Below are 15423 nucleotides of genomic sequence, written 5' to 3' on the forward strand. Positions count from 1 at the left end.
AACGGGCAGTCTGACATCCCTCGAAAGGTCCCAGATTGGAGAGAGTGCAGGCTGGGCTGAGGGACACCCTCCCCCCCCGTTCATGAATTTCATGCACCGGGCCTCTAGTCTCTTTGTAAGTTTACTTACTGTTTTTAAGTTGTTCTCCTTCTCTGGTCTTTTCCTTGTCTAACTGACCTCCTGATTCTATATCTTAAAAGATCCAGAATAGCCTGGCAGAACTTTCTTTACAGGGCAGAACTTTCAGGAATCCAGAGGCCAATTATACTTAGGAACTTGAACTTCATTCTCAAGGTTTAGTCAGGGACGGACATAGTTTTGCATTTTAGAATGTTTACTTTCAGAGGATTGTTCAAAATAAAAAAATAATTACTACAGTTGCATAAACATAGTAAGTGCTTAGCATCTATTTATTAAATTTACCGGTATCCTGAATCTACCCTAGGGTATAAGAAAACTTGCAGTTACAAATAACTTTAGTCAACTTTGTTAAATATAAATAAAAAATTAGGCTTGAAGAAAAAAATCCCTCTGCAAAAATGTGTCATTATGTTTTGTTTTTTTTTATTTAGCTTCAAACTTATCTTAGAATTGCCAAGCTTTCAAAGTAAAAAGAAGAACATAGGGGAGCAGAAAGTAGTAACTCAGGAAATGAAATATCTTTCAGACTTAATCCCATGGGAACTTTTTATGACTGGAGCTCTGGGTAATATAAGTATCAACCTTAGCATGTTATAGCAATTGTGGTAATGGGTTTCAAAGATGATTTCTTTTAAAAAAATTTTATTGATTTCAGAGAGGGTGGGAGAAGGAGAGAGAGATGAAAACATCAATGATGACAGAGAATCATTAATTGGCTGCCTCCTGCACACCCCACACTGAGGATCAAGCCCGCAACCTGGGCATGTGCCCTGACCAGGAATGGAACTGTGACCTCCTGGTTCATAGGTCGATGCTCAACCACTGAGCCACGCCAGTCAGGATCAAAGGTAGTTCTTAGGGGTGTTTATGAAAAGTTGAGGACCAAACAATAGAGTGAGATTTAATGTTAGAAGCCTTAAAGACTAAATATAATCGTCTCCCCATGTCCATGGGGGATACGTTACAAGACCCCCAGTACTTGCCTGAAATGGTGGATAATACCAAAAAAACATGTACTATGTTTTTTTTCCCTATACCTACATATCTATGGTTAAATATAATTTATAAAGTAGGTACAGTAAGAGATTAACAACAATAAAAAAGATGATTATAATAATATATTGTAATAAAATTTCTGTGAATGTGGCCTCTCTTAAAATCTCTTATGGTACTGTCCTCACCCTTGTTGTGATGATATGAGATGATACAATGCTTATGTGATGAGATGAAGGGAAGTGAATGATGTCGGGAGGCACTGGGATGGAGTGTTAAGTTAATACTGACTTTTTGAGACTATGTCAGAGCAATGATGATATTGATGGCTGGATGTCAGGAGCAGACAATGTCAACAGTTGGGGATCCTTGATAGTGGAGGTTTTTTTGACTAGCTAGCAGGTATACAGAGTGGATATTCTGGACAAAGGAATGATTCAAGTCCAGCGTGGGTCAGAGCACGATGGTGTGAGATTTGCTCATATAACTCAGAAGGTGTGTAATTTAAATTAATTTTTGGAATATTCTATTTAATATCTTTATTTTTTTGTTTTTTGTTTTTTTTTACTGATTTTTCACAGAGAGGAAGAGAGAGGGATAGAGAGCCAGAAACATCGATGAGAGAGAAACATCGATCAGCTGCCTCTTGCACACCCCCTACTGGGGATGTGCCCGCAACCAAGGTATATGCCTTGACTGGAATCGAACCCGGAACCCTTGAGTCCGCAGGCCGACGCTCTATCCACTGAGCCAAACCGGTTTCGGCTATTTAATATCTTTAGACTGTGGTTTACCACAGGTACCTGAAACCGCAGATAAGGGGGTATTACTGTAGAGTGCTTTCTAGGGTATAAGATTCAGGCACATGAATTGGATTCCTAGAACATATCTATTAATAGTCCTGAATCTACTAATTCTCTCAGCTTTTTTATAGGAGTCCTATGGAGTGGGTAAAAATTATTTTGGTCTGGAGGATGTTAAAGCCAATGTTTTTTATTCACTTTGACAGAGAAACCAAATCTCTATAGGATGGCTGGAAAAACCTGATTCTAAGTATCATGCTGTTGAGGCATGCTGATGCCATAATATGCTTTTCCAGGTAACCGCTTTGCTTAGTTGTATGATCTTATTGTGACTCATTGGATTTTAAGAAAGTTGGCTAGGGGTGATGATTTAGAGTATATCAATGCTTTCATTCCTGCAGCAGATCAAAGGCAACCTCCTGGCTTGTAAAGAAGTATTTAGTAAGGCACAACATGCAGACAACCTTTAAGGGGCGACATCTAGGGGACAGTTGTTTGGGTTAAATGAGACGTGTAGGAAGTATCTGCACAGAGTCAACACACAATGAATAGGAATCCCTTTTCTTTCTCAGCAAGGTGGGGAAAAAATTCCACCACACAAAATTTATGTTGTCATTAAATCTGATTGACCAGATGACATAAAAGGACAACTATGTCTAACATACCAGTGGAGCCTCTTTTCCACTTTCCTTCCTCACTGGCTGTGGTTTTGTCATTCTAGTAAGATAAAGAGGGAAGGAAAGTAAGCTTGACAGTTGGAAAGTCTCATGGAAGATACGATACTTGAAGGAAGGACAGTTAGAGAAGTAGGTTTGGAGAATTAGGGGTAATCAAGTCAAATGGAGAAACATGAACAAAGGCTGAGAGATGTCGTGATAGAGTTACTCTAAGAGGAAGCTCATCCTTGGTGAGTAAAAGAAGATACTCAACTGAACTAAAAAAGAGAGGAAGGGGGAGAGAGAGAGAGAGAGAGAGAGAGAGAGAGAGAGAGAGAGAGAAACATCAATGAGAGAGAAACATTGATCAGCTGCCTCCCCGACTGGGGATCAAGCCCACAACCCGCGCATGTGCCCTGACCAGGAAACCTTTGACCTCTTTGTTCATGGGTCAACACCCAACCAACTGAGCCACACCAGCTGAGCAAATCTGCAATTTTTTGAAAGTTCAATGGGGATATAAAAGCTACCAATCTATGTAGTGTAAAGTGAAGGGTAGACAAGTTTGATGGCAAAACTTAGTGATTCAGAAAACAATTACGTGTTTCACAATTATTCATTAGGCTGAAAATGTTTGCTCTTTGTTTATACCCCAATTCTGTAACAGTTACCCTTTTTACTATATACTACAATGTTGAAACATATTTATTTTTAACTGGTAGTTTAATATTTAGCATCAGCTAATTAGAAATCCCTTTATATTTACACATGGAGGGAATGTTTCACAAGTCTTAAGAGAAGAAATTAAAAAATATATCCTACCTTATAATAGAGAAACATGCAAATTGACCGCACCTCCGCTATGCCCATGATTGGGCCTGCAAGAGGCTGGGGGGCGGGACACCGGGTGGCCTACCGGCCGTTGAGAAGATCAAGATGGCAGCGCCCAATCCTCTTAGTTCCGGGGGTCCCCCGGGGTGATCCCCAACCTGGGGGGGCATGACTGGGCCCAGCCAGCCGCTCCCGGGGGTCCCCCGGGGCGATCGCCAACCTGGGGGGGCGTGGCCAGGCCCAGCCAGCCGCTCCCGGGGGACCCTGGGGCGATCGCCAACCTGGGCGGGCGTGGCCGGGCCCAGCCAGCCGCTTCCGGGGTTCCCCCGGGGAGATCGCCAACCTGGGGGGCCGTGAGGCGGGATCGCCCAGCCGCTCCCAGGGGTCCCTGGGGAGATCGGCAACCTGGGGAGGTGAGGCAGGACTCTCCCAGCCGCTCCCAGGGTCCCTGGGAACATTGCAGGCATGTGGTTGCTGAGACCCAGACCAGGCCTCTGGCCACAGATTCATAGCTTTGCTGAGACCTAGGCCAGGGATCTGCCTCATCTGCAGAGAGACAGAGGTTCTGCAGTGCCCCCAAGACGTGGGTGGGCCCAGCCAGGGATCAAGGGGCATAGAAGGCTCCTGGCAGAGGGGCAAGGACCCTCACCCCTGAGGTGGGGGTTGAGGGGTGGAGCCACCTCAGTGGAGGGGTGCTGCACTGCAGGGTACTGGACTGACTGATGTGATTCAGAGAAGCTCTCAGTGCTAATGGGCCTCACTCAGGCGGCCTTCACACTTCAGAGGCAGTGACTCCTGCTCCTGCCTTGACCCAAAAGCAAGCTCTCTACACCCTGCCCCATAGCAGAGCATGCCTAGGCAGTGAGTGGGAAGCCTTCCACCTGCTTCGGAGAAGCGGGGACAGTAAAGAATGGGGGGAGAGGAAAGAATGTGGAGCATCCACAATGAAGAGGTGCTTGAGAAAGAGGCTGGGAAGCCTGACTGGAAGGTTTGTTCTGTTTGCTGGGCCGCTGCCCCTTAGGAAGCGCAAAGAGCATGGCTCTGAGGGCTTCCTGTGTGCTGAGTCAAGTTCCACAGCCAACTGGAATTGGCCTCAGTTTCCTGGTCTGTAAAATGGATGAAGCGTGTCCCAGTGCCTTCACTGAGCTTTGATGAGATACTATATAAAGAAAATTGAGGGAAGAAGTAAGAAAGAAAAGGAAGGATGAGAAACACAAAAGAAAGACTGAAAGGAACCTGTAAACCCATTGTAACTTAAATAGGGAATATAGTCAGTAGTGTTGTAATGATGGTATGATGCCAGGTGGGTACTAGAAATATCGGGGAACACTTTGTAAAGTATATGATTGTCTAACCACTATTCTGTAACTAATATAAAACCTGAAACCAATACAAAATAATGTTGAATGTAAAGAAATGAAAATTGGAGTGAAATTTTTATAAATTTCAAAGTTTAAATAAAAGCTGTAAAGGAAGGAAGGGGAGAATAAAAAGTGTTTTTCATTTTGCCACGTCATTAAAAAGACAGTTGTCTTTATATGGTGCTTTTATACTTTTCTAAGTCATTATCTCATTTTAATTTCCGGGCAACTTAAAGACAAGATAAGTATTCCCTCCACTATTCAAAGAAAGGAAATCTTGGTGTCTGGTCCTAATGATTCAATCGTCAAGCCCTTATTGTAAAGCAGGGTTAGTAAAATTTTCTGTGCAGTGTCATATCTATACTAATAAAAGCCTTGGGGGTGATCAGGCCAGCAGGGGAGGGTATTTGGGGGCAATCAGGCCCGCAGAGGAGCAGTTAGGGGTCAATCAGGCCAGCAAGGAAGCAGTTAGGGGGCAATCAGGCAGGTAGGTGAGCGGTTAGGAGCCAGCGGTCCCGGATTGTGAGAGGGATGTCCAACTGCAGGTTTAGGTCCGATTCCACAGGGATCAGGCCTAAACCTGCAATTGGACATCCCCCGAGGGGTCCCATATTAGAGAGGGTGCAAGCTGGGCTGAGGGACACCCTCCCCAGTGCATGAATTTCGTGCACCGGGCCTCTAGTTTTTGATATAAGAAAATAGAATGCTTAGTTGTCTTTGCCCTCTTTGAAGGTAGGGATATTCTAAATGTAATTTTATCTGTACCTTAGATCAGGCGTCCTCAAACTACGGCCCGCGGGCCACATGCGGGTGTTTTTGCCGTTTTGTTTTTTTACTTCAAAATAAGATATGTGCAGTGTGCATAGGAATATGTTCATAGTTTTTTTTAAACTATAGTCCGGCCCTCCAACAGTCTGAGGGACAGTGAACTGGCCCCCTGTTTAAAAAGTTTGAGGACCCCTGCCTTAGATATTCAAATAGAAAACCTTTATTTAAATTTAAGTGCTTTAGAAAAAAAACCCACTTAATATGGATTCTTCATCATTAGTCATATGGTAGCAAAGGTATAATTTTCCTGAAAAATTACATTTTTAGCAGGAATATTTTCATGCAGTAGCATCTTCTTTTTCTCTGAAAGTCATGTGCTTTTCCCAGAAATCAGTAATTTCATTTCAGGATTTAAATCAGTAGCTTTCTTTCTTCCACAATCTGTTGATAGTGGTGGGAAACTTGAACTTGAGGCTCTGTTTAGCCATTAGATCTTGAAATTAGTGTGTCTTTCTCAATGGGGACATCATTTGAAAAGGGAATCAATGTATTGATTTAGCATACAAACACTGCAGAAGCATTTTCCCATGACATCATGAAAATTCAAAATGAAAGTTATAAAGAAGTTGCAAGGAAAGGAAGATGTCTAAAAATTTAAATACTCCAGAGAAGTTCAAGAAAACTAGAGAGGTAGTTTTGCACAGGTCTAGTAATGACTCCCTGCTGAGTTAAGCTTTAAACTGAAAAGATAGCTATATATTTTTTAAAATTTCACTTGTAAAGTTTAAAAAAATCAACTATAAGAGAAATCAAATGAAAAATTTAATTTTTAAAAGTTCTCCAGATGATTCTTACGTGTTCCAAGATTGAGAAATCCTGTTTCTTACTTGATATATGACCTCTTTCACTCACTTAGTCCAAATTCTTGAAAGTAAAGCTTTTCTTAATTTAATATTAAGCAAATATTAAACATGAGAAAATATCTATGTATTAAAAATTCTCCTAGGAAACAGGAGATTTTAGCTATTGTACACTTGATTGTTCTATTCTATTCTAGCAATTTTCCGTGAATTGTTCCACCTCTTTTGTAAGTCATCCTCTATTCTTCCTACTTTCAGTCCCTCCCTAACTCCTGACTTTGTCGCTTTATCATTTTGGCAACTATTACTTTTCTCACCTCAATTTGCTGCTTCCCCTTCTTTAGCCTTTCTTTACTTTTTGGTCTCTCTTTCAACCTCTGTCATCCTCATTCTGTCCATTAGCGACCCAGCTGCATCACAATCTCACAGGTTTTGTTCTGCCCACTCATTCAGACAGTTTGAGCTGCTGTTTGAGATCATAAAGGCTTGCCTCCTGCTTGGAGAAACTTCCATTTTTCTATTCATCCTGCCAAATCCCTGTCTACAAGTAAACTGCAGTGTGAATTTTGTCTCCTGATGAAAAGATAAAAATACCAGTTCCCCTCCCCCAATCAAATGAAAACCAGCCCTTAAGACAAAGGATGCATTTTTAGAGAATGTGGCTTGGTTTCATAAATTTTGTGAGGATACCCTATGATGGTTTTATTTTATTTTTTAAAAATATAGTTTTATTGATTGTAGAGAGAAAGGGAGAGGGAGAGAGAGATAGAAACATTAATGGTGAGAGAGAATAATTGATTAGTTGCCTTCTCCATGCCCCCCAATGAGGATCCAGCCCATAACCCAGGCATGTGCCCTGACTGGGAATTGAACCATGACCTCCTGGTTCATAGGCCGATGTTTAACCACTGAGCCACGCTGGTTGGGCACCTATGATGCCTTTAGAAATTTTCTATGGAGACAGAAGAATCATTTGAAAGTATCCTTTTGGTATTAAAATAATCACAGAAACTTTCTGAAATCTTCATATAGGATGAACCCTAAGGCTTAACTGTTGGACAACTGTATTAAATTTTCTTCCATGAATGTTATATAGAGCTTGATTCCATGTGTTTTTCTCTTGCCACATCTAGTCCACTTTGACTATGAGTTCAAAAGGATTTTAATGCTCTTTAACACCTGTAAAAAGAAACAGTTTATAAGCATCAGAGTGGGCCATGTGTCTTGGCTTTAGCACCTGAGAAAACTTGAAGTTATTCACAGAGAGCATCAACAGTGAATTCAGAATGGGATTTAGATATGAAAAATCTCAATAGGAAATGAGCATCATGAGAGAAGTAGCAAAAAATGAAGTAGGCGCTATTCCCCCATCCCCCTCAGATTTGATTGGGCTTAACTTGAATTATCACGTTCATAGAATTCAGAAAAAGATATAAAAATCCTTAGGCGGTCTGGGGAGAGTAACCAGAAGACAGACATCTCTGTGAGGAACAGGTCAATGAATGGGGCTGTTCAGTATGTAAAAAAGAGAGCTTACCAGTCAGTGTACCTAATCACTATTTTCAGATATTTAAAGGGGTCTTGTGTGGAAGATGCACACAATTTGTTCTGTAAATACTATCAGGTAAGAGGTTATAAAGTTATGAACATAGTGTGTATTTGAAAAGATGTGAAGAAGAAAAAAAATGTGTGACATAAAAATCTAGATCTTTTTTTAAATCTATCTTTATTGTTGAAAGTATTACAGATGTCCCTGTTTGTTTGTTTTTCCCCATTGACCCTCTCTACTCCCCACCCCACCAAGTCTTCACTGCGCTATTGTCTGCATCCATGGGTTATACATACTAGTATATGCATATAAGTTCTTTGGTTAAATCTTGATCTCCAAGAAAACAATTTCTGATGTTCTAGGATTTACAATACTTTTCCACATGTTGATTTCTTAGTGAATTGTCTCTCACTTAATATAGAACTTAATAATGAGCTATTTATTTCTTTTATATATAATCTTAGGTCATTTAACTTTTATTGGACTCAGTTTCCTTATTTTACCATATAGTAAGCTTTATATGAGATATTATTGTTGCCTAACAAAAACATTAAAAAAAATGTTGAATTTTTTAGTGTGATTTACTGAGTTTTAGGAAAGAATGCTTTTCACTATCTGGAATAAGTTGTTCTAAAAGGCTGTAGGTAAATGATGGAGTTAATTTTCCAATATCACAGCCTTACCAGCACATATGCTGTTTAGAATGGATTGCCTCTACGTATTTAAATTCACATCTGAGAAAATATTTCAAATGTGTACCAGGCATCATTACACAGGACAACTTGAAGGATATAGCTGAATTTAGGATGGGCATTTTCTTTTGGAAGTTTATTTCTTTCATATCCAATGTGAAAAGTAACAACAACAAAAAGAACTTTAAAAAAATCTGAAATTGTATAAACATTTCATTATTTTTTAATGTTAGATTTTTAAAGTTTTGGAAATAATGAGTAAATACAGGGTAGGGCAAGGTAGATTTACAATTGTGAGTATTCAAAACACAGAATTTGTTCTTATATTGTCATTAATTATGGTATTATTTTCCTTACAAACAGCTGAAAACCTACTTTTGCCCTACTCTGTATAAGATTCCCTAAGTTAAGAGCATCTCTTAAGTTTCACAGACAAGGAGTTCATCACCACTGAACCAGTATTATATGAAATGTTGAAGTGTACTCTTTAAGAAGAGGAAGAAGGAGAAAAAGAAAAAGATAAAAAATATGAACAACAAAATGGCAACAAATACATACCTATCAACAACTGAATCTAAAAATCAAAATACATGAATAAGAAATATAATGAACAGAATAAACTAGTGAATAAAATAGAATCAGAGGCATGGAAATGGAACAGACTGATGATTCTCAGAGGGATGTGGGGTGGGACGGGCAGGAAGAGATTACTAGTAAACAAAGATCTTATATGCATGTATGCATTACCTACGGACACAGACAATAGAGTGGTGAAGGTGGGGGGGGAGAACCAGGTGGAGGGAGGCAATGTGGGGGGGAGGAGGGACATCTGTAATACTATAAACAATAAAGGGAAAAAAGAAAAAAAGAAAGATCTCTTGAAAGCATTAGTTATGAACAGCATCCAAATAAATATTTGAAAATCATTAAAAAATACACAGGACAAAAAAAAAATATCTTGTACTAGTCCCTACAATTTTAGAAGCACTGACAAGTGAGAAAAAGAAAACTTGGCAAAGTGCACATAGATAAATACTTTTTTATTTTATTAAAAATGGTTGTCCAGTCCAGTCAGCATGGCTCAGTGGTTGAGCATCAACCTATGAACCAGGTGGTCAGAGTTCCATTCCTGGTCAGGGCACATGCCTGGGTTGTGGGCTTCATCCCCAGTGTGGGGCATGCAGGAGGCAGCTAATCCATGATTCTCTCTCATCACTGATGTTTCTCTCTCTCCCTCTCCCTTCCTCTCTAAAATCAATAAAAATATATTTTTAAAAAATGATTGCCCAAACTGAATACCCTGAAAGACCTTCACAAATGAAACAACTAAAGTTCTGAATAAAATGGGAGGAAAAAGGATGTAAAAAAATGGAGATTTCAGAAAAAAAACCCACATTAAAAAACAAACAGAAATCCTACACAGATAAAATCACTATTAATATACTCATGTACTTTATTTCACTTGTTATCTCTATGTAGAAAATGCTCTAGAAAACTGTGTTGCTTCTTGAAGTGGAGGATTAGGAGGCCTGGTTTAAAGTTTTTATATGCCTCAAATTCTCCATACTTTTCAGAATCTTAATTTGGTAAAAAATATTAATGCTATGGCCCCAGAAAGACATATTTAATTGGTCTGGGGGTGGGATCCAGATCCTGTAATTTTTAAAGTTCCCCAATCTTTCCAAGGCCCTGATAAGGCTGAGGAACCTACTCTAGAGTAGATTTTTTTGTTGTTGATCAATGACCTCCTCCTCCGCTCCTTCAGCCTGGAGTCCCGAACAGGACTGTACTTTGCTCTCCTTACTTTGTATCTTGGGATGCATATCCATTCCTTAAATTAATCTAAAATGCATTTAAAATTTTCCACAACAATTTTAAATCTCTGCTGCTCACTCCCAAATCAGGGGTCCTGCCCCTCATCCAGCCCTTAAACCACATTACTAAATGCTTATTGGACATTTTCATGTCAGTGTCATCTGCCAACAGCATGAGCCATCACTGCTGTGAACATGGCAGTCATCCTTGATGTTGTCGCCTTCAGTTTTCTTCTTCTCTGTCAGCAGGTTCCTGTCTGCTTATCTACTAAAATTGAGCTTTTCATCCTGTCCCCCTCCCCTCTCCCAAGCCTGTCAGTGTAGTCCAGGCTCCCACTATCTGGAATAGACTTCTGGCCTCCTCAGATCTAGGCCTTCTCACCTGCAGTGCATCCTGTTTGTGTCTAGCAGATGAATTTCCTTTCAGCGTTGCTTTAATTCCATTCCCCACTTTTTATTGCTCCTTACTCTCCCCCCTATATCAAAGTTCCACATGACAATACTTTGTCCTGTATGCTTCACCGCATGCTTTCATTTGACTAATTCAGTGTTGCCCAAGTCAGTGCTTCTCACGGGTAACTTTTGGTGGTATATGAGTAAACTTCAAAAATGTTCAGTTATATATTTAAATTTAATGTAATCTAGAAAAATACACATGCACTTCAAATCCATGATTTGACAGATTTTTGGTTTTTAGACTGAGACTAAAGTAAATATTAAAACTTTAAAAAGTCAATTTAAATAAAATGTTAAGTATGTAACATGGAAGAATTGTGAAGATGATATATGAACAGCAGACATTCTTTAAAAAGTCATTTATGTTAGCCCTAGCAGGCTCAGTAGATAGGGCATCAGCCTGCAGACTGAAGGGTCCCGGGTTTGATTCTGGTCATGGGCACAGGACCAGGTTGCAGGCTTGATTCCCAGTAGGGGGTGTGCAGGAGGCAGCCAGTCAATGGTTTTTCTCTCATCATTGATGATTTTTATCTCTCTCTCCCTCTCCTTTCCTCTCTGAAATCAATAAAAAAAGTATTTTTTAAAAGTCGTTTATGTTATTTTCACTTCCTGGAATAATGTGGGACAGATTCTACTCTTCCTTTCAGTCCTAATTTATCTTCAAAATTCTCCATAATGTCAACCGTGCCGAAATGGCCAGAAAGATATAGGAGAATGAAGAAAGAAAACAGAAGCCACAGGTTTTGACTGGGAACACTGGTCACGTGTGAACGCAAGGTTTTCCTGAATGTTGCGAGTGGACGCTGATGTGGTAGCTCCCAACCTGGGCTGCTCTTTTGAATGCTGAAGGGAAAGGAGAGCTAGGATCGGAGGGAAGGGCTGTCCCAGGTGAGCACACCCATTGCTCTCAAATGCCATCCAGGCAGGCAGCTCCCTCTGAATGTTGGACAAGTGCAGATTGAGAAACACCAGAGCTCTAGTCCTGTCCTCCTCTGTCTTCTAATGCCACCACCACCACTTCCTCTCCTGCCAGCACCATGCCCTGGGCTGTGCTCTCTAAATGGAGACCAGGGCCAGGAGCGCATCTGCGCTGAGAGGGCTGCCAGGCCAGCTATGGGCTGTGAGGAAATGTGCCATGGGCTGTTGTAGCTTGTCTGTGCTCTTCCTGGAAAAACCAGTCCTAAGTACTTTGGGGAAGAAGCCCAAAGTGGCAATTAATGTTACTCATCCTCCTCCCACTCCACAAATAGAGGCTTTCCCATAGTTAGATCACGGTTAAGTCATAGGATGTTTTTTCCCTTTACTTTCTCCCTCAGGGGTCTTCTGGACTCTCCCATCCCCCACGACTGTGCCTGACGAGGTGCCATTCTGGTAATCACGTTGCTTTGAGGCATCCTTCTGTCTCGCTCCTCTGAAATTAAGTCAGTCAACTATAAAACCAGTTTTTTTCACAACAATTTTTAGTGGTTTCACTCTTTATCAAACAAGAGGAAGAATTTCAAGTGAAATCGAGGTGTGTGTGTATGTGTGAGTGAAAGCTGAACTAGGGGTTGGGTATCAGGTTTACTTTAAGCTCTGCCTTTAACAAGCTGGGTGCTGAGGTGCGACTTGGTTTCCTCATCAGTAACATGAAGGGTGGGGATTCAACACCTCTAGCCCTCCCAGTTCAATGAACGTGAAGAATGCCTTTCTCTCAGTGTGTTCCAGTGTTTTCCAGTATTTCCTTTCACCTTCCTGGACACTCTGCGAGATCCACTGGTAGCAAGTGTATCAGCTGATTTGAAAGTTTTATTTAAGAGGCAGGTGGATAGGTTTTATTTAACTTCTTACAGTGTTCTGAGTAGCAGGGGTGGGGGAGGGCGGAGCGTGACTTGTTCTATCTGCTCCTGGTTTGAGTAAGAAACGATGAGTGTTTTGAGGAGTTGGGACTAGAAGGGGGTAAAACGATGCTTTGAAAAGTGAAGGTAGTCAGCTTGTTTATCAAAGTTACTGAATAATAGTCATTCACAGGTTGAATTTAGTAAAACTAAATACAACCAACTGAACACTTTAAGCTGAGATTGGGAGAAATCTGGAAGTTTATTCTTCTGCTTCAGGAAAACTTAGTATTTTAACATCTGAAACGGCAGGTTCCACTGTTAGAGAGCTCACAATGTTAGACATCCAACTATTCCATTTCCAGACAGTGCTACAGTGCTGATACACTATATGTGTAGGCTGTTTTCCAGGGAGTTGTAAAACCCTCTGATTATATATCCCTGGTGTGTGTGTGTGTGTGTGTGTGTGTGTGTGTGTGTGTGTGTGTGTGAGAGAGAGAGAGAGAGTGTGTGTGTGTGTGTGAGAGAGAGAGAGAGAGAGAGAGAGACAGAGACAGAGACAGAGACACACACACACACACACAGAGAGAGAGAGAGAGAGAGAGAGAGAGAGAGAGAGAGAGATAGAGACAGAGACAGAGACACAGAGAGAGAGAGAGACAGAGAGAGAGACAGAGAAAGGGATGATGGGAAAAGTTTGCAAATGTTTTCTTTCTCAGGGAAAGCTTATCATTTCACAAAAGTGTACTGTGGATGCACATTTGACTTATGCATCTGAGAGGTTAGAATTATGCTATGAGCCTGGCCAGTGTGTCTGGGTGGTTGAGCATCGACCTATGAACCAGGAGGTCCTGGTTTGATTGCCAGTCAAGGCACATGCTTGGACTGCAGGCTTGATTCCTGGTAGGGGTGGCAGGTAGGAGGCAGCCATTCAATGTTTCTCTTTCCTTATTGATGTTTCTGTCTCTCTCTCTCTCCTGCTCTGAAATCAATAAAAATATATTTAAAAATATGCTATGAGATTTTTAATGTGTTACTATTAATTTTCCCTAAATTTTCTATCTTGATTTGAGGTCCTTCAGGACAAATCCTTGTTTTCAGGAAACTGAAAGTTATAAGGGCTCCAAGAGGGATGATTCCTAATAGACCTCTTTGCCACAGGTTATTCCTTTGTTGATGCTCAGACCACAAATCATTTTCCCAGGAACATGGCTCAAAAGGTTTCATTTAAAAAACAAGTAACATTGTCTAACATTCTGTCTGGGGAAAAAAAAGGTGATTTTATTCTTTTGTAGCATGTCCTCCATTTCCAAGGAAAGTTTTTAAATAAAAAATGCTTCTGAAGAAATGTTCTAAAAAAATTCAAGATTATAATTCTTCCTTTTAAGGTGTTTAGGGCTTCCGCAATATAAAAACAAGTTCACATCACAAGGTCTTTATTTTATTCTCTATTTATAAGAACAACAGTAGTAATAGTGGATACCATTGATTGGGCATTGTCTAGGCCATAGGAATTGGGCATATTACCCCAAGAGGTCCTCTCAATAAATTCACAGGACTGTGTTCTTTGTTTTAGCAGCTGATGAAACTGAGACTCCGAGGGGTTAAGCATTCTGCCCAAGGTAATGTAGCTAATAAGTGCTAGTTACAAAGCTTATATCCTTTCTTTATGCTACTTTTTTAAAAAAGTACTCTAACTTTTTTCCATTAATAAAAATTTTTACAGTCATTTAAAGAACAAAAACATCTGCTTTCAACTCATTAGAAATGACTTTTTGAAATTAATTTAGAACACAATTGGAATAAGGAATGCACATGCATCTATGGTTTGAAAAAAACAGTGGACAGCCTGGCCAGTTGTGGTTTAGTGGTTGAGCATCGACCTCTGAACCAGGAGGTCACAGTTCGATTCCCGGTCAGAGCATGTGCCCGATTGCCGGCTCGATCCCCAGTTGGGGCCGTGCAGGAGGCAGCTGGTCAATGATTCTCTCTCATCATTGATGTTTCTATTCCTCTCTCTCTCCCTTCCTTTCTTAAATCAGTAAAAACATATTAAAAAAAAAAAAGAAAGGAGAGTAAAAACAGTGGATGTGTTTGGAGTAACAATGTAGGTTACAGTGTGATCACCTCTTTGGTGTTGGAAGGGCTTTTTGAAATCTCACCAAAACATCTGGTGTGGGGATTCCCTCTGACACTGCCCTTGGGAACTACTTGAGCTCATTTAGTGATGGGACATGCCGAAGTTTTCAGGCAGGAGTTTCCACATTTGGACAGCTTGAATGACCAGCACAATACTTCACATTTACACACTCTTCGCAATTGACATGTTACGTGTTTCATTTATGAAAGCTTGTTCTTATTTTGAGTCCCAGTCTCTTCTCCCACTTACTTCAGTTGAGAGGTGCAGTGCAAACTTTCTCTGTGTAGAATGTACATGGGGGGGGGGGGCACTGTTGGAATGAATAGCTTCTAATTTAATATTCATGATGAGGTAATTTTTGCTAAGGTTATCTTGGTGAACATATTCCCTTGTAGATTTAACAATGAGTATTAGCTTCCCCTTCGAAAGCTACAAGACCAAGAGCTTTGCTGATGGAGCTCAGTGGTTTCCCCTCAGGCAGGAAAAAACCTCAACACTGAAGGCAAGAATGTTTCTGACCAACAGCAATAACTTGCCACCTT

Source organism: Eptesicus fuscus, chromosome 2 (genome assembly GCF_027574615.1).
Source record: "Eptesicus fuscus isolate TK198812 chromosome 2, DD_ASM_mEF_20220401, whole genome shotgun sequence".
NCBI classification, from domain to species: domain Eukaryota; kingdom Metazoa; phylum Chordata; class Mammalia; order Chiroptera; family Vespertilionidae; genus Eptesicus; species Eptesicus fuscus.